This window comes from Bos indicus, chromosome 18, assembly GCF_029378745.1.
Source record: "Bos indicus isolate NIAB-ARS_2022 breed Sahiwal x Tharparkar chromosome 18, NIAB-ARS_B.indTharparkar_mat_pri_1.0, whole genome shotgun sequence".
Lineage (NCBI taxonomy): Eukaryota > Metazoa > Chordata > Mammalia > Artiodactyla > Bovidae > Bos > Bos indicus.
This window is the reverse complement of record NC_091777.1, coordinates 59,380,035-59,399,984: the sequence shown is the minus strand read 5'-3', so window position 1 is coordinate 59,399,984 and position 19,950 is coordinate 59,380,035. Positions and strand designations below refer to the sequence as shown.

At 42.2% G+C, this 19,950-nt stretch overlaps 2 protein-coding genes across 8 annotated transcripts in view; both read right to left on the bottom strand.

The window, feature by feature from the left end:
• LOC109571940 (zinc finger protein 665-like) overlaps nucleotides 1-19,950 on the bottom strand; it is a 348,725-nt gene that overhangs the window by 124,224 nt on the left and 204,551 nt on the right. The gene's annotated exons all lie outside the window — the stretch shown is intronic.
• Nucleotides 1-19,950, bottom strand: part of LOC109571812 (zinc finger protein 665-like) — a 50,624-nt gene that overhangs the window by 16,406 nt on the left and 14,268 nt on the right. Inside the window, exon 1 of one of the 7 annotated variants that reach the window (XM_019978332.2) lies at nucleotides 6,149-6,217. The exons of 3 other annotated variants lie outside the window; for them this stretch is intronic. The gene's annotated coding sequence lies outside the window, so the exon portion shown is untranslated. 3 more of the 7 variants (XM_070771582.1, XM_070771585.1, XR_002182708.2) reach the window with 3 other exon arrangements.

Genomic DNA, 19,950 nt, shown 5'->3' with positions numbered 1-19,950 from the left:
AAGTCTCTACCTTTTGACCAACATCTCCCCATCTTCTCCACCTCCCAGCCCCAGATAACCACCATCCCACTGTCTGCTACTAGTGGTTTCAGATTTTTACATTCCACATATAAGTGAGCACATACAATCAGTCTTTTTCTATCTGCCTTAATTCACTTAGCATAATATTCTCTACATTCATCCAAGTGGTCCCAAGTGACAAAAATTGCCATTTTTGTGGGTGCATGTCATTATATACGTGTTTGTATTTCTCTGAGTGTATGCTACCAACCAGGACTTCTCTGGTAGCTCAGATGGTAAAGAATCCGCTGGCAATGCTGGAGATCTGGGTTCGACCCCTCGGTTGGGAACACGCCCTGGAGAAGAGAATGGCAGCTCACTCCGGTATCCCTGCCTGGAGAATCCCATGGAGAGGAGCCTCGCAGGCTCCACTCCATGGGGCTGCAAGAGTCAGACACGACTGAATGACTAAGTTACACTTACTTACACTTACAGGTTACCGACCTGGATGCTTGGGCTCTTTAATCAATAGAAATAGTTAAGACATCAGAGGAGAAATTCAGGGAAGGCTAATGGGACTCCTGCTACAGTAAGGGGAAGTGAGAACAAGAAGTGGGTGTCCTTGCTCCTCCCAAAAAGGGGGGCAAGCTGGTCCCTTAAGTGAGGGTGCAGGTAGGTGTGCATTGGTGGTTAAGGTCAGAAGCTGGGGTGATCTGACCCCCAGATCCCCTGGTAGTGCTGTGGGCAGGGGTAACAGGCAGTGACCTCTTTTGCTTCTGGAGACTCAGATAACAGTTGGTTTTGGCCCTTTTCCTCCTTATTGTTCAGAATTGCTGACCCCACAGGAGTGTGGTTATGGTTTCTTCGTTTTGTTACACTTTCGTTGTGGTCTGTTGTCAAAGGGTTCGTCCAGGTGCAGTGCAGTGCAGTAAAGGGCCCCAGGACACAGACTGTGTCATACACACAACATGTTTTCATTATCCAGTTTGACTACAACAGACATTCAGGTTATTTCTCTAACAAATGGCTGTTGTAAATCATGCAGTATTGGTTATGAGAGTGAAGGTAACTCCTTCATAACACTGGTTTTGCACAGGACTTCCCCGGTGGTCCAGTGGTTAAGAACCTGCCAAGCTACACAGGGGATGTGGGTTTAAACGCTGGTGGGGGTACTGAGATCCCACATGCGGTGGAGCAACTAAGCCCGAGCACCACAACTAGAGAGTCCGTGCACCGAAACCAGACTCTGCAGGACGCAGGCAAAGCCAAATACATAACCATTTTTAAAAATTTTGATTTTTCTTCCTTTGGAAATAGAATCAGGAGTGAGAATGTGAGATCCTATGTATGTTCTGTTTTTAATCATTGGGGAACCTCCGCACTGAACGTCCAGAACAAGCCTTTGTAGTATAAGCTGCTATAGAGTTGAGGTCTCTGGATTCTAGGAACACTCCTTCCCGACATCAGGCGATTTGAAGGCCCCACCCTGACAGAATCCTTCTGCCTTCAAGGCCGAAAGAAACTTTAAAACCTCCATCTGTTCCAACACACTCCCCAGACACCTAGTAATAATCGACCCATCTTGCTATGCAAACCCCAGAAAGTTCAAAGTCTTAACAACTCCTGCACTTATGATGGAATAATACTCAAGACAGCCAAACACCGACCAGATTCAAGGCATCTTCATTTTAGTCAGTGACCCCAGCCAGTCCCCAAACTGTTATCTCCAAACTCTAATAATAAAAGACAGATGTGTAGGCTAATGCACATATTTCAATGTGACTTCAATATCTTCCACAGAAACACTCCAAGCTCTGTTTTTTTTAACCTTACAAATGCATCTGAAACTGTCTTCATAAGCAACTCAAAATAACAGAAAATACCAAAGGTAACCCACGAAGTGATCTCTGGGGTTTTATTGACAGTTATTCTATGGGTTGCATACTTAATTCTCGCCTTCCCTAAAGACCACAAAAAATCCACTGTGTGGAGGGGGTGCTGTGGGGCACCTCCTGGATCACATCCCCCTTCTCTGAGACCACTGTCCCCATCCTCCTGCACCCACACCTCCCTGTGGGCTCAGCTCAGGCCTTGCTTCTAACACACTGCAGGGTAACATTCTTCCCAATCCCACAGCCTTCCTTCCTCCACAGGTGTGATCACGAGATTCCCAATTAAACCCAGTCATGCAAACCTCAGTCACAGCATCTGTGTCCCCAGAAAACTGAGCTAAGACACTGGCACGCCTCCCATTCCACGCAGCTCACAATTAGCCATGAGCCCACGTCCAGGGCCTCCAGCCAGAACTGAGACCGGCTGTGTCAATAGGTCCATACACCCCGTGATCTCACAACTATGCTTGTCTCTCCGTCTCTTACACACACACACACGATTCATCGGGTTCATTAAAAGGCACACTCCTGCTCCCACAACCCTCCTAGAAACCCTGACAAGCTCCCCCTCACTTTCTCCCATTTTTCTACCTCTTCTCCGTGCACAGCTGAACAAGAGCAGAGACCTCTAGGCGTGGGCATTGCAAAAGAAATGCACCCTAGCTGCAAATCCAAGGACACTGGACACTCAGAATGGAGACCAAGAAGCTGGTCATCTTGCGAAAACCTGTCAGCAATGGGGATGTTAAGTAGTTGAGGGATGGTTGGACTGAATTCAGTAAAGAAGTCAGAAGGAGAGACAGGCCCCAATCTCACTGGCTCCTGTTCTCCCTGCTCATACTAACTGGAAGATATCCCAGCTCATTAAAGAGGGGAGGGTGGTTTGGGGATAGGGAGGTATTGTCTCCTACATACTCCCTTAAGATACTGACCAGTCTAATCAGAGTAAACTTAGCATATGCCGCTGAGCAGCTGATCTGCTGGAAGGCAAAGCTGCTGTCCAAGATGGCAACTGGTTCCTGGATGGACAAAGCTTAGAAGACCTGGGGGCTGCAGTGAGCAGTGACACAGCAGACTAAAACATGGGGACACCTCAAGACACTAGATCTTTTGGGCTTTTCAGGATTCCTCACATCTTTTTGGTTTTGAGTAATGAAGTGTCCACATAGGGTAAGGATCAATTAGACTTGAAATGTCCAGAACAGATACAAGAACCATCATCACTGACCCTGTATGCTCTGTCTCCCCTGAGGATTGTTCAGCCCAACCCACATTCCCAGTCCTCATCCCTAAAGTGAGATGCTGCAAGCATCCTGGGAGGAGGAGGGGCATCTTTCAATTGAAGGAAAGGAGAAAAGACTCCAAATAATTAAAGGGCATTTCTGATGAGGGTGATTAATATAGAGGCGATAAACCTGGTTAACATGACAAAGAATATCAGAAGGAGATGGGGAGACCTCTCTGGCCTAGAGCTGAAGGAACAAAAAGAGCAAGAGCAACAGTGATATAATGATCAAAGGTAGATGTAGCAACTAAGATCCAAGACAGAGAAGGTTTTGGTGCTTATGAACACGGACTAAAGTGAATGTGACCAGGACAGACTGACCAAGAGAATGGGGGTCGGCTCCCAGGATGAGGCTGGAGACTCTGGCAGCAACCTGAGGATGACAAATGGCTGTGGAGCCACCTGAGGAGTCAGGATGCTGCCCTGAGGTCACAGGGAAGCCAGTGGAGGTGGGAGGCCTCCCTTCACATCGACCTTTATTCACAGAAGACGGCTCATGATTCTCTCTCTCTGAGCCTATGCTCCCACCTCCATCCTATTATTGTCATTTTTCATTTTGGAAGACTGGGACCCATTTTAAGTTCTCATAACAAATGGGCTCTCCCTACAAGAAGAACTGCCACACACACAGTCACACACCCAATCTGGCCAATCATTTCAGGGGTCAGTGTTGCTCAGCTTCTGGTCCTGAGGAAGCATCATTAGATCAGTTCATAGCTCACTAGTTATCAAATCACATAAAAGAGAGGAAAATGAAGTATTAGACTAACTGCTTAAATAAGGTCCTGACTCTTAATATAAAAGATCACTGACATTCATACAAAGTATTCATCACAATGGTCTATAACTATTTATTAGTTACCAAAATATGTTTTCAAGATATAATAAGAAACAGCAAATGGGTCTCTAATAAATGTAAAACAAACCTAAAGTGAATCAGCTAATTAAAAACTTTTTTTCACTTAAGAATTCTGGTGCAAAGTAAAAAATTAAGAATACAGAATATTTAGAAAAGAAAGACATGAATTAATTACAGGAATCCACCAAATCTTATTTCACAAGGGAATAATTGTTTACAAGAAGGTAGGTGTTCAGTGTTTATCCCAAGATACAAAAAATGAAATATAAAGAAAAGAGAAAGCAAAAAGTTAAAACCATCACAAAGAATATTTTTAATGTACCTGGAAAAGGCATCATGTAGTAAGAGAGTCAGTTCTTGCCCCACTTCTCCTCTCCATAACCTCTGCTCTGCACCAGGAAAAGGGAAGGGGGTGACTCACCTCTGAGAGAATCAAGTCACTGCCGCAGCCCCCACCTCTATAGCCTCTGCACATGGATGTTATCTTTTAATACAGATAATTACAAAATGCACAAGCCTTACAGACAGAAGTTTTGCAATTCTCATTTTCATCTGTATAATTTAAAAAAGAATGTTTTAAACTTAGTAGGTTTTAAAGCCAAAAATCAATGTATCACGACTTAATAATCCTGATCAAATCGATTCAGCACTGGTCTGGATCTAGTCCCCTCCCCCACCTGCACACTAGTTGTTTCCACTTCATTTGGTTTATCTGTTTCCCTACTTCTTTCTCCGTCTCCCTTCCTCTTCCCCTCGGCTCTCCTGCTGTGCTTGTCCTCCTCTACTTCTTCCCTACCTACCATCCTGCCTCTCTTTGCCATCTGTTCCCCGTCAAGATGCTTTCTTTCCAACCTCCCTGGTGATCCTCAATCTCCGTATTTCAGCCTTTCTTCCTCCATATCTGCCTTCCCTTCCTCCCCTCTCTGGCACCCCCAAGTGGCTATGCTTCCTCTCCGTTTCCTTTCTCAGCTCCTCCAATAACTAGGAGTCCCCTTTCTCTTCTAGCAGGATATTACTCTGTAAGCCAAGGTCCCAACTCTTGTATCCCCTTTGCGGGCTCTGTGTGTGAACTGCCCCTCCACTGTTGCCCTCTTTGGGACCCCTGATTTACAGCCCCTCTCCCTTGAAGGCTATAGAAGGGGGCGGCAGAAGATGAGATGGTTAGATACCATCACCAAGTCAACGATCAAGAATTTGAGCAAACTCTGGGAAATAAAGGGGTCGTAAAGACTCGGAATGAACACCACCACCTCCCTTTCTTGCTCACCTTTAACTCTCAGGAAACCCTGCTTTTCTCTAAACTTTTCCCCTAACCGCTACCTTCATGGCCGATTCTTTTTCACGCTATTGTTTCTTCGCAAGTTCCTCACAATCCTCTTCGCTGCCATCGCTTCTCCCTCATGCTTTTCTCAAATATCTATTTCTCTAGGAGTCGCTGTCTCTGCTGCTTCTGACCCCTCCTGGCCTCCTAATGTAAGGGATGGCGACTGAATAAGAAGCCCCCCACCCGCAAGAGCCAAACTGCAACGGGTGGAATTTGGGACGGAGAACCTCGGGTGTCACGTGGCTGGAGTAGGTCACCTCCCCCGACACGGATCAAGGCAACGTCACTATGAAGGCAAGGCCTGCGGGGCGAAAGGACCCGCCTGAGGAAGCTTGAGGTTAGAGGAACTGGGAGGGAAGGGGTGTCAGCAGCGAGACGGGCTCTCCAGAATCCCAGGAACGGGGAGCTGGCGCGGCCTCTCCGGGAGGAGGGGAGTCGGCGTGGCCAGGGGCTGAGAGGAGGAGGATGGGGACCGCGGAGCTAATAAACCCACCTCGCCGAAGAGAATCCTATGCGGTGTACGAAGGCAGAGGGGTCAATGATGTCAGTAAATGGTTTGAAGCAGGAAAGAGTTGCGAAACGAAGCGTCTCTATGAACCAAAAACTGGAAGCAGCTTCAGAGCGACTTTAAAGCATAATGGAGGCGCCCCTTTGCCGCTCACCAAGACGTCTGAACTTGCTGGGGATGGTAGGACGGGCGCAGGGATTTAGTCACTAGCGAACCTGAGGCTCGGGATACAGAGGAAAGGAGACTGAACTCAGGTTCGATTAGAAAGAAAGAAACTCACGCTGAGCTGGGACACCTCCACTCCCCGCGCTCCACTTCCGGGTTTGTGGGACGCTGCGCGCACGCGCAGTGAAAGGGCGGAGCGGCCTGGGGGCGGGGACTCAGTGGAGCCTGGTCGTCGGGGAGCGGGGCATTGAGCGAGGACAAAAACGCGGGAATACGGCGGAAGTGTAAGGAGGGGCTTCGAGGCGTAGGGGGCCGAGCCTCCGGGCGCAGTTGGCGGGGCGGCACGGCGCGGCGGGGGGGCGCACAGGTCTAAGCCTGCAGGCCCTTGGGGTGCGGTGGGCAGGGAGAAACAGTTCATTACTGTAATCACCTCTTAAGGTGACCGCTGCTGCTGCTGCAGCCAGAATATTAAAACAGGCCTGCTCCTTGCAAGGAAAGTTATGATAAAACCAGACATTGTATTAGAAAGAAAAGACATCACTTTGCCAACAAAGGTCCCTATACTCAAAGCTATGGTTCTTGCAGTAGTCAGGGATGTGAGAGATGGTCCATAAAGAAGGCTCAGCATCGCAGAACTGATGCTTTTGAATTGTGGTGCTGGAGAAGAGTCTTGAGGGTCCCTTGGACTGCACGGAGATCAAACCAGTCAATCCTAAAGGAAATCAGTCCTGAATGTTCATTGGAAGGAGTGAGGCTGAAGCTGAAGCTCCAGTACTTGGGCCACTTGATGGGAAAACCTGACTCTTAGAAAAGTCCCGGATGCTGGGAAAGACTGAAGGCAGGAGAAGGGGACAACAGAGGACGAGATGGTTGGATGGCATCACCGACTGGATGGACAAGTTTCAGCACGCTCCAGGAGATGCAGGATGGGAAGCCTGGCTGCTTTAGTCCATGGGGTCGCCAAGAGCCGAATACGACTGAGGTACAGAACAGTAACTGCTCCTCGCCCCACCCATCCCATAAAATCATCTCAGGCTTGGGTCTAGCACTGGCAATCAACCTTAATGCACAACATGTAAAATTATCCCTCAAATGTCTTCACATTCTCCAGTCTCTTAGGACCTTTCCCCACTATTACACAGCACTATCCACCACACTTGTCAGCAGTCCAAAATTCAGCCCTATCCCCACTGGGTTTCACTGACTGGAAAACATCCAACAAAAACCCACTTCTTTAATTCGAAGAAAATTTTCTACACTAGTATCAGACCATAGGGCTCCCCAGGTGGCTCAGTTGGGAATTTGCCGGGCAATGAAGGAGCTACAAGAGATGGGGCTTCAATCCCTGAGTCAAGGACCCCCAGGATTAGGACATGCAACCCACCCCAGTATTCTTGCTTGGAAAATCCCATGGACAGCAGAGCCTGGCAGGCTACACTCCATGGGGTTTCAAAGAGTCAGAGGCGACAGAGCACAGCAACCATTCTATATTTCTCTTGGACTCTAGTGCTGATACAATGATTCTTGTGCTGATACAAGTACCTAGCTTCACTGAAAATAATCTCCTAAAATGAAGAGTCTTTGTAGTCAATTTATTACTCTGGTCATATAAACCAGAAAAGGACAGTAATAAGCCTCCCTAACACTGGAGAAAAAACTCCAGCTCCATCACTGATCCCGAAAGTTGAAATTCTAAACTAGTTCCTGAACACTTATTTCAGGATATTTGTAAAATTATTAAGTGCCATGTCTTAATTAAAATGATTTCCCCCAAAATTTACTGTATATTTTATGCACTATGTGTGTCAGGATTTTACATGGAAAGGAATCAAACCTCTCATGTCCACAATTGAATTTACTTGGGGTGGAGGAACGGGTGGATGAGTAGGAAAGTCCGGTGACCCGAGACCACAGATAGGGAGCAGAGGCGCAGTTTAACAAGAAAAAAAGAACAAAAACAGTACCACACGTTTCCAACAGTGACTATACCTACCATTTGCTTTGAACTCTGCTTCTGGGCATGAGGGGCGGGCCCAAGTGGGCCAGAGCAGATACTGGCATGTTCCATCCTTTAGTTGCCGAGGCCTTTGGTCAGCCTTTAGAAGTACTTGGTGCTTTACTGGTGGCTCAGATGGTAAAGGAATCCACCCAGAATGCAGGAGTCTGGGTTCGCTCCCTGGGGTGGGAACATCCCCTTGAGGAGGGCATGGCAACCCACTCCAGTCTTCTTGCCTGGAGAACGCCATCGACAGAGGAGCCTGGCAGGCTACAGTTCATGTGGACCCAAAGAGTTAACATGACTGAGGGACTAAGCACACACACAGTGTTTCACGTCTTGAGTTGCACCACTGATTCTTCATTAGTTTAAGTAACTATCGGTAACAGTTTCAAAATAAAAGCTGGAAATTCTGTGGGATAATAACTGTCAAAAGTAAGGTTTCCTGCTGATGAGGCTGAAGCGATTCAGAGGCCTGGGAACTAAAACCAGGCGTGGCCACAGGGCTGGGGGTAGGTGGGAGTGGGGTGGGGATTAATGTAGGGTGGTGGCTGGACCCAGGAATATTCCAGGAATTAGAATTATTTAGCAGTTTAAGTAAATAAGAACTAACTTTGTGTGGGAATGACAAGCTAGAATATAAAACACACAACTCTTAGAATGGGCTACTTCATACTAACGGTTCTAAGGAGAAAAATGTCTTGACATTCCACTTCTTCAAGGATCAAGCTTAGTAGTCACTGCAGTGGCCCAGCGACAGTGCACCCTGAGGGGAATGCAGGACGGAGAAAGGCAGGCACTGCTCTGTGCTTTGGACATTCCGGCCTTGGTAGACCAGGAAGGGCCGCTTGGGCCCATCCTCCTCCTCAGGCAGTCCAGATAAGTTTAGGGGATTCTCTCCTGGTTTCAGATCACCTAGTTATTGCTTAAGGACACCAAATTTTATTTGGCACTATATTAACATACATAGCCCCCCAGTTAAAATGTGCATGAGGATCCTGGTTGAAAGATACTGGGATTTTCTCAGTTGAAGGACAATTAGTGGCACATCCCTGGTGGTCCAGTGGTAAAGAATCCACCTGCCAATGCACTGGACGTGGGTTTGATCCCTGGTCTGTGAGGATACCACGTGTCTAGGAGCAACAAGCCTGTGCAACACAAGTACTGAGCTTGTCCTCTAAAGCTTGTGTTCTGCAACAAGAGTAGCTACAGCAGTGAGAAGCCTTCACACAGCAACTAGAGAGTAGCTCCTGCTGGCTGCAACTAGAGAAAGTCCACGTGCAGCAAAACCAAATCAGCACAGCCGGAAACAGAGAAGACATTGAGTGCTGTGCACTGACCAAAACAAGGGGCGTCAGGACTCCTGTCTCCAAGCAAGCCCCAGCCAGGTTTATGTATTTTATGTACAAAATTCATAGCCCCCGCTCACTGCAAGGAGAGAAAAGCCAGTGCAGCAATGATGACCCACCACAGCCAAAAATACATTTTATAATTATTAAAGAGAAAAAAAAAGCCCTTCACCAAGAACTGCATTCTTTATAAAAAGTGTTTCTGTTCCATGCTTGTGATGACATAGCTTCAAATACTTTTGAGAAAAACTTGTATACATCATAATATATAATACTTCAGTCAATACTTCTTCAATGAAAGGGAATGTCAGTTACTTTTTGTTTAAACATTGTAATATATTTTCTTTGTTGTTCCAGAAAGCTGTCAGATGTGGACAACAAAGACGGTAAAATATAAAGTCTTGAGAAGAGTTTATTTTCACCAAAATTATCAACTTTGCACTATTTATAAATACTTCTACATGTATTAACTGACTGAACTCAAGTCCTAAAGGAACTTTCTTCATATTTATAAGGCATGTACTACGTCCCCTTTCATTGTCTTATGTGCATTTTAATCTTACAAGTCTCAAAATAACCTATAGGCTTATGTATTTGTTAGTGTAAGGCATGGAAGAAATAGAAATTAAACATTAAACCTAGCTCACAACATGTGGACAGACAAGAATGCTAAGGAAAAACCATTGAGAAAACAAAAGAAATAAGGTGGCATGATTTGAGAGAATAGCATTCAAACATGTATATTACCATATGTAGAATAGACAGTGGGAGTTTGATGTATGACACAGGGCACCAGAGCCACTGCTCTGTGACAACCTGGTGAGATAGGCTGGGGAGGGAGGTGGGTTTAGGAAGGATGGAAGCTATGTATGCCTACAGCCGATTCATGTTAATGTGCGGCAAACACCATCACAATATTGTTAAAAAAAAGAAATTTTACTACAGCTGACAAGAACCATGGAGCATATTACTTATTTCTATAATGTGACATTAACACTAATATCCTCTGGAAAACTGGACTTCTGTTTAGTATTTATTACCTAATAAATATTTCCAAACGTTAATGTTCATTAGGCTACTGTAAAAGTTCCTTAGGCAAGAGACAGTAAATAGTAATTTATCTGTCTAGTAAGATAGACAAATAGTAAGCAACTACCATCTTCAAAAACTGTACAGAACAATGGAACATATTGGTACTGCAGTAAAAGGAATGTTATAAATTCATAGCATGAGTAAACATTCAGTGTTTTCTTACACAGTCTCACTGTGGTTTTCCCATGTTTGACTACTGACTTCTTTAGACTTTAAAAAAAACCACTTCCTGTGCTGCTTCTCTGGGCAGACTGAGACAAAAGACTAAGGCCTCCTTTCTTCGATACCAACTGGTAACTTACCAGAGCAGGTAGCTTCTCCTTGCCATCAGTAATCATCTTAACACTCCACAAATGTCACCATTCCTTGTTAGTCAAGCTTTTTCTCCCAACAGCTTCTAAGTCTACCCTGCTCCCACTAGAAAGTTTCAGCAGTTAACATTCTCATAACATTTTAGCATATGGCTACATCTGTCTCAATATTGAAACCAAACTTTGGGTTTGGTTCCATCCTGTTCCAGTGGGTGACTGCAAAGTAATAAGAACCAATACGTTGTCAACTGAATATAAGAAATTTCTACTCTATCAAACAAAAAAAATTCCCATCATATAGTGTGGGTTCTAAATTATTTCCACAGCTGCCCTGGTGGCTCAGTGATAAGGAATCCACGTGCCAATGCAGGAGACATGGGACACATCCCTGGTTGGGCAAATTCCCACATGCTGTGGAGTTACTGACCTCATGAGCCACAACTATTGGGCTAATAATAAATAATAATAATAATAATACTTTCAGAATGTTCCAAGCTCAAAAAGAGCTATCATTTTAACCTTATTTCCATAGTTTTTTGTTTCCTAATTTTTGCCCGTTTATTATTCCTATTTTCACTTCATGTAAATTAGGCACATGCTATTAGTTTCATTCAGGCACAAAAAAAGGCATCAGGAAATATAATTGCTCCACTATGGACAGTGTGGAGAGAATAACTCAAGTGCAAATTATTAGTATATAATCCCAAAATTGTCTATTCTTTGATTTCATCATGAAAAGAAATTCTTCTACCTTCTTTCAACCTTGAGAGCCTTTGGCACATTCCTAGTTTGTTATGAAGAACTGAGGTGGCATAAAGCTGTGTAGCTGGAAGAAACATGATCCATTCCGAGTTATGGAACAAATGATACAAACTTTATTAGAGCACAAGACTTATGATACATTCTGAATAAAACAGAGGCACAACATAAGTGACAGCAATTAATTTGAAGCAGATACACACACATACTTTTCTGGTTCTTTTGACTAAATTTCCAAGAAAACTGCTCTCTTCAATTTCAAAGAATAAGTTTCCATTAATCATTCATATACAACAGGAATTCCCAGTTCATTTATATACAACAGCAGTTCCCAGTTAAGGGAGAAAACGACCAGCATTTCCCTGGTATAACTTCTCCCACGTGGTCAGTCCCCAGTAACCTGTCAACTCTCCTCCCAAGAAAAGCCCAAGTCCCAGAATGTCTAGCCTGCTCTTTTCATGGTCAGATGGTACAGCATTCAGTCCTATAACCCAAGGTGGCCTGTCTACGGAAAGGCACCCTAATATGAATGATGTCTTAACTTTTTACATGATTCTCTGTCCCTCACTGATTCTAATTCACACACCATTGAATTTCATATTTTAGTGGCCCTGTTTACCCACGAAAAATGGATATGAATGAACCACAGCTAAGGAAGTCTGCCCCTTCCTCTTACTCATTTCTTTGCAGAGACCATCATGAAAGTCTCAAAGAAAGCTATAAAAGTTTTCAAACCTTGTGGAAATATCATGAAAAACAATGTCACCTTCTCTAGAAAACTCAAGTAACTAAATACACACTGAAGGTAATGGGTCATTTCCACACGTTATTAAGTTTCAACACACGACGTAAGTATACTGCCTTAATATAATAGGTTAATTGTTAGAAAACTAAAGACTTATTTATTCCTAAAATGAATTATCTCTTATATGATCTGTTGCAAGTCCAAAATTTTACCAAATTCATTACCACTACACAGATTCTCCCCGATATGAATTTTGGGAGGAATCTTGAGGAAATATGGTTTTCTTCAATGTGTTTCCAAATTCGGTGTATCTGTACAGTTTCTGACCTGCACAAATCACTTCATTATATCCAAGGTGAATATTTGATGTAAAAAAACACACAATATTCATTACCTGTGCAAGCTTGCTCTCCATATAAATCCTCTCACATTTCAGTTTTGATCAATGGGTTAAAGCTTCAGTGTGCACAATTTGTGTGGTTTCTCTGAAAGACATATATTCTGAAGTCTAGTACACTCGGAACCCTAGAGAAAGCCCCTGACCATCCATTTCCAAGACTCCTCTTCACTATGGACTCTTACCTAATACTTCAATCCAAGGTGAAACTTTTCCCACTCCCGTTGCATGTGTAAAGCACTGCTCCAGTTATGTTCCCCAACTTAGACATTTGAGTAAAATCCTTTTCACAAATACTGTATTTGTGTGATTTAATTCCAGAATACATATTCTCAGATACCTAAAGAGTGAGAAGCAATTTTGAAAACTGGACAGGGAAGCCTGGCATGCTGCAGTCCATGAGGTCGCAAAGAGTCGGACACGACTGAGCGACTGAACTGAACCGAACAGCTTGGTAGGCTACCATGCTTCTACTAGAAAGCTTCAGCAGTTAACAAACATTCTCATAAGAGTTTAACATATGGCTTGATTTGTCTCAAAATTCAAACCAAATTTTGGGTTTGGTTCCATCTTGTTCTTTCTGTGACTGCAAAGTAACAAGATCCAACATATTGGGGACTGAATATATGAAATTTCTAGTTTATCAAACAAAAAAAAATTCCCATCATATAGTGTGGATTCTAAAGTATTTCTGGGTCTTCCCTGGTGCTCAGTGGTAAGGAATCCGCCTGCCAAATAGGAGACATGGGACAGATCCCTGGTCTAGAAAATTCCTACATGCTTTGGAGATATGCCTAAGCCACAACTATACAACCAAAAACAAATGAATAACAAAATATAATTTATTTCAGAATCCTCCCAGATCAAAAAGAGCTATCACTTTTAACCTTATTTCCGAAGTTTTTTATTTCCTAATTTTTGCACATTTATTATTCCTATTTTCACTTCATGTAAATTAGGCACATGCTATTAGTTTCATTTTGGCACAAGCGGACATTGGAAATATAATTGTTCCGTTATGGACAGAGTGTGGTATAATAACTGAAGTGCAAATTATTAGTATATAATCCCAAAATTGTCTATTGTTTGATGTTGTCATGAAAAGAAATTCTACATTCTTTCTACCTGAAGAGCCTTTGGTGCATTCCTAGTTTCTGTTATGAAGTTGAGGTGGTGAAAAACTGTGTTGTTGGAAGAAACATGATCCATTCAGGGTTATGGGGGAAATGATACAAATTTTATTAGATCACAAGACTTAGGATACATTCTGAAGAAAACAGAAGTACAACATAAATGGCAGCAATCAGTGATGAAACAGATACACACGCATACTTCTCTGGTTCTTTTGATCCCATTTCTCTTCAACTTCCAAGAAGTTTCCATTAATCATTTATATGCAGTGGCAATGTTAAGGGAGTTAAGGGAGAAAATGACCAGCATTTTCCTGCTATAATTTCTCCCACGTAATGTCTTCAGTAACCTGTCAACTCCCCTCCCATGAAAAGCCCAAGTCTCTTAATGTCCAGGTTGCTCTTTGCATAGGCAGATGGTACATCATTCAGTCCTATAATCACAGTGGCCTGTGTACAGAAGGGCATCCTGAACATAATGAGCATGCTGAGTCCTGTCATGGTTTGACATGGTTCCCTGTCCCTCACTGATCCTACTTCACACACCATTGAATTCGATATTTTAGTGTCCCTGTTTACCCATGAAAGATGGATATTAACGAAACACACCTAATGAAGTCTGCCCCTTCATCTTACTGATTTCTTTGCAGAGGCCATCATGAAAATCCCTAAGAAAGCTATAAAAGTTTTCAAACCTTGCGGAAATGTCATAAAAAATAACGTCACCTTCTCAAGAAAACTCAAGTAATTAAATATACACTGAAGATTAGCGACTATTTCCACAGGTCATGAAGTTTCAAAATACTTAACATAATTATATTGCCATAACACAGGAGGTTAATTGTTGGAAAACTAAAGATTTATTTATTCTTAAAATGAATCATCTCACATGATCTGTTGTAAGAACTGTCCCAAAATTTTACGAAAGTCATTACAATTCTAAGGATTCGCCCCGATATGAATCTTGGGGGGAATCTTGAGGAAATACGTTTTCTTAAATGTATTTCCAAATTCAGTGTATCTGTAGTTTCTGGCCTGCATAAATCACACCCAAGGTGTGAATATCTCATGAAAAAATTCATTACTTCTGTAAGCTTGCCCTCTTAGGTTCCATCATTTTGATCTTTGTGTTAACGCTTTAGTGAGCACATTACTTCTGTGTGGTTTCTCTGAAACATATATTCTGAAGTCTAGTGTACTCTGAAGCCTGCAGAAAGGCCTTTGCCATCCAATTCCAAGACTCCTCTTTACTATGGAGTCTTGTTGTCTAATACTTCAACTCAAGCTGAAACTTTCTCCACCTCCATTGCATTTGTAAAGCATTGCTCCAGAATGTTTCCCAACTTTGATGTTTGGGTAAAATTCTTTCCACAGATATTGTATTTGTGTGGTTTATCTCCAGGATATATGTTCTTAGATACCTAAAGAAGGAGCAGTAATTGTGACAACTGCCATAAAAGTTGCATTTCTAAGTATAAAGTATTTGCTGAACACTGAGATACAGGGAGCACCTAAAAGCCTTGCCACATATTCTGCACTAATAAGCTTCTCTGTAGCATGGATGATCTGATGGTTGGTGAGATGTGACCCCCGAGTAAAGGTTTTACATACTCATGTCACTTGTAAGCTTTCTCTGCAAAATGACTTCTTTACTGAAGCCTGAATTTGGACTGTTGCCTAAAAACCTGACACACTTATTACATTGATACAATTTTCATCTAGTGTGAATATTCTCAAGAAGCCTAAGGTGTAAACAAAAAGCCTGGCCACATTGATTATCTTTGGAAATCCTCTCTAGTGTGGGTCACCTGATATCTTTTTAGGCCAGTATGCCACCTGAAGGATTTGCCACACTCACATTTGCAAAGGTTTCTTTGCATTATGAATTCTCTGATGATGGGAATGATCAGCCTGTTATTGAAATCCTGGCTGCACACATTTACATGATTCCCTCCACTGGAGGGATTGACTGTGGCTCTGAATGTATGGAATCTTGCTGGTAGGCATTTTCTCATTTTTGTAAAAAACTGAATGCCGTCCAAAAGACTTACCACATGTACTACGTGGGTAAGATTTCAATTCAGAATTAATTACCTGAGGATTAGTTAGATCTGAATACAGAATCAAGCCTTTGCCCACATCGACTACATTTGTGCAGTTTCCTCCAGTTTGACTTTTCGGAAGGTCAAAAACTTCCTGTACTTTACTTCAGTCACTACATTTGTATGTTTTCACTGCAGTACTGATTTTCAGATGATCCTTGTGACTGGAGGCTTTGTCATATAAATTCCGTTTATGTGGCTCTCTCCTGTATGAACTGCCGAATGGTCAGTTAAGGCTGAACGTGAACTAGAAGCTTTGCCACATTCATTTCATTTGTACGCTTTCTATACAGTATGAATTCTCTGGTGAATTATAAGGCCTGAACTCAGATTAAAGGCTTTGCCACACTCATTACAGTTGCACTAAAATGCTTCTCACAATTGTTTCATTTGTAACAGTTTTCTCCGCTATGAATTATCTGATGCTTCCTATGATGGTCATTTCAAGTAAAACACTGGCCACATACATCACATTTCCATGCTTTCTCTCCATTAAGGCTGACTGAGCACTAAAGTTTGTAATCATTGTTTCAACTGTAAGGTTTCTCTCTAATATAAATTCTCTGATGAACCGCAAGGTTTGTGTTTAGATTACAAGCCTCGACATTGAGATCACATTTATGTTTTCTCTCCAGTATTAGTTCTCTGATGAATTCCATGTTGTGCACTTCAAGTAAAGGATCAGCTACATGCAAGACATTTATATGTTTCTCTCCAGTATGAATTCTGGATAAACTGCAAGCTTACCAATATGACTAAAGGCCTTGCCACAGACAACACATTCATATGCTTTCTCTCCAGAATGAATTTTCCGATGAACTGCAAGTTTTGCAGTTTGACTAAAGGCCTTGCCACAAACGTCTCTAGAATATGAGCTCTCCAATGAACTGCAAAGTAACAGCTGGAATTGAAGACTTTGCCCCATAGATACATTTCTGTGCTTTCTCTCCTGTATGACCTGCCTGATGGAGAGTTAAGGCTGATTTGAAATTAAAGACCTTGTCACATACATCACATCTATATGCTTTCTATCCAGTATGAATTTTCTGATGAGATGTAAGGCTTCCTTTTACTCTAAAGGCCTTGCCACATACATCACATTTTTATGGTTTCTTTTTGGTATGAATTTTTCGATGAGATACAAGGCCTCCATTTACACTAAAGGCCTTACCACATACATCACATTTATATGGTTTCTCGTCCATATGAATTTTCCGATGAGTTCCAAGGCTTCCATTTACACTAAAGGCCTTGCCACATAGATCACATTTATATGGTTTCTCTCCAGTATGAAGGAGCAGATGAAGTGCCCGGCTTTCTTCCCAAGTAAAGGCCTTTGCACACACATCACATTTATATAGTTTCTATCCAGTATGAGTTCTCCCATGATTTTGAAGGTATGCATTGTGCTTAAAGCAGTAGCCAAATACATTACATTTATATGCTCTCTCTCCAGTATGAACTCTCAGATGAATTTGAAGGGCTGTGTTCTGTTTAAAGCTGTGGCTACATACATCACATTTATATGCTTTCTCTCCAGTATGATTTCTCTGATGAACTGCAAGGCTCACATTATCATTAAACGCCTTGCCACATACGTCAGCTTTATATGGTAATCTTCCTGTATGGATTCTTTGATATCTAGTGAGTTCTGAGTCCTGAAGAATGGTTATGCCACACTCATTACTTTTGTAAGATTTTTTCTTGTGTACTTCTGGGTCTGGGGCCTGTTCTGAGGGATGCATAACAGCACACTCATTTTTATGAGAATTGCCTTTGCAGACACTATGAGTTCTCTGAATTGGCAAAACTGAGGTGCTACTGTTGATATTCGTCACAACTTGACTACATTCAAAAATTGTCCTTCAGACTGAAGCATCTGCAATTCATCATGAAAGCTTGATCCGAGCCTTTCAACAGGCTTATCTCCTGCATCATTTCTACTCTGATGATCTCTTCCATCAGTGAGATTTTTGTTATGAGATATAGATATTCCGTTGTCTCTTCTTTCATTATCTGTCCACAGACTCTCCCAACCATCCAAATTTTCCTGTATCTTCCTGAGGAAAAAAATCTTTAATTTCAGAAGTTTCGGCTCTCCCAAATATCACTCTTTGAAAAATTTCTCCTTTTCCACTGTTTCCTTTTGCTTGTAATTTCATGGTCATATCTATACGAGACACATCTACAAGATATAAAGAACCATGCTGCTGCTGCTGCTAAGTCGATTCAGTCGTGTCTGACTCTGTGCGACCCCATAGACCGCAGCCCACCAGGCTCCACCGTCCCTGGGATTCTCCAGGCAAGAACACTGGAGTGGGTTGCCATTTCCCTCTGCAATGCATGAAAGTGAAAAGTGAAAGTGAAGTCGCTCAGTCGTATCCGACTCTTATCGACCCCATGGACTGCAGCCCACCAGGCTCACCGGTCCATGGGGGTTTCTAGGCAAGAGTACTGGAGTGGGGTGCCAGAGCCTTCTCCGATAAAGAACCATAGGTATCCTATTAATTACAATTCATAAATAAATTTTTTCCTGTTGAACACAAGATATTATACCAAAGTCATACCCATCCTGAATAGTATTATGAATCTCCCCAATGATGAACTTAAAAACATAAGGAACACTATTGGAAAACAACTCTTTAAAAAAGAAAAGAGCGATCACACAGAACTCAAATTAATTTTAGGGTACCCAAGTTTGAAAGACACAATCAGGAAAACATTCATTTTATGCAAACCCATGTCAGTTCTCAACAAAAAAGATCTTTTCCCACCATGATCTCAAAGCTCATTCTACTTGGTAGTAAACACACTTCTGTCTCATAATTGAGGACAAAAAAATATTAAAAATTCCATGGATGGGGAGATTGGCGGGCTACAGTCCATGACACCACAAAGTGTCAGACAGTACTGAGTGACTGAGCAAGAAAGGATCAACAAGGCAATACACTGTAATGGTAAATAATCCAAAGGAAGCATTCTAACGAAAACTGTAAAACATAAATGGCAGTTGACAACTGTTCAACAAACACTGCATAGTGAAAATAAACAATTTGTTAAAACAGCCCCCCTCCCCATCAGGGCTTATGAGATCTTAGTTCTCTAACCATGGATTAAACCCAGGATCACTGCAGTGAAAGTGCTGAATCCTATGCACTGGACTGTCAGGGAATTCCCTAAAATAATTTTTACAAAAAAGATAGAACACTTTTCTAAATACCTTTTATAAATCTATAAGTAGATAGACATACAGGCATTTTATAACAAGTGGTTCATGTGAGTTATACTGTGTAAAACATAAAGACCGTCATCTTTAAATGACAAAGAATTAATAAATGAAATCTCTACTTAAATAGCAGCCACTCAATATAGCAATTGCCTATCTATACAGTATCCTTCACTTACTCGGTTCATCAGCTCTAAGATATACGTAAAGGAACAAGCTTTGGGGCGTTTCTTACATCTGAGAGGTAAAGAATCTGCTATAGAAGAGAAATATTATTTGAAAACTTACTAATTAGAGTCAGAGACAAACTCTTCAGAATGAAATGTAAACTAACAATATACAGGATGTAATGCAAACAAAGAGACATGTCACAATAACCATGACATGAAGTAAATATGCATTTTAAGCAAAAGTAACCTTTGAGGCAAATTTCCTGATGGTCTAGTGGACAGCATTAAATGATTACACTGTAGGGGGTAGAGATTCCATCCCTGAGTGGAGAACTAAGATCCCGCCTCCCACATGGTTCAGGAAAAAAAAAAAAAGTTAACTTTTGACCTTTTTAATAAAACAGTCAAAATTCTATGACACCTAAAAGCATGAATTACCTCAATTTTTCAAATAAAGGTAGTAGATTCCCAGGGTTCATGAACACAACTCCATGGCACATGAAAGTAAAGAGCAAAGCAGGAGTGAAACCCAGACCTACAAATTCATACATGTTCTTAATCACGAGGGCCCACTTAAGCAGAACAGATTACAAAAGGTTACAACAAACTTCAGGACTTTAAAAACATAAGGTCAAGTGAG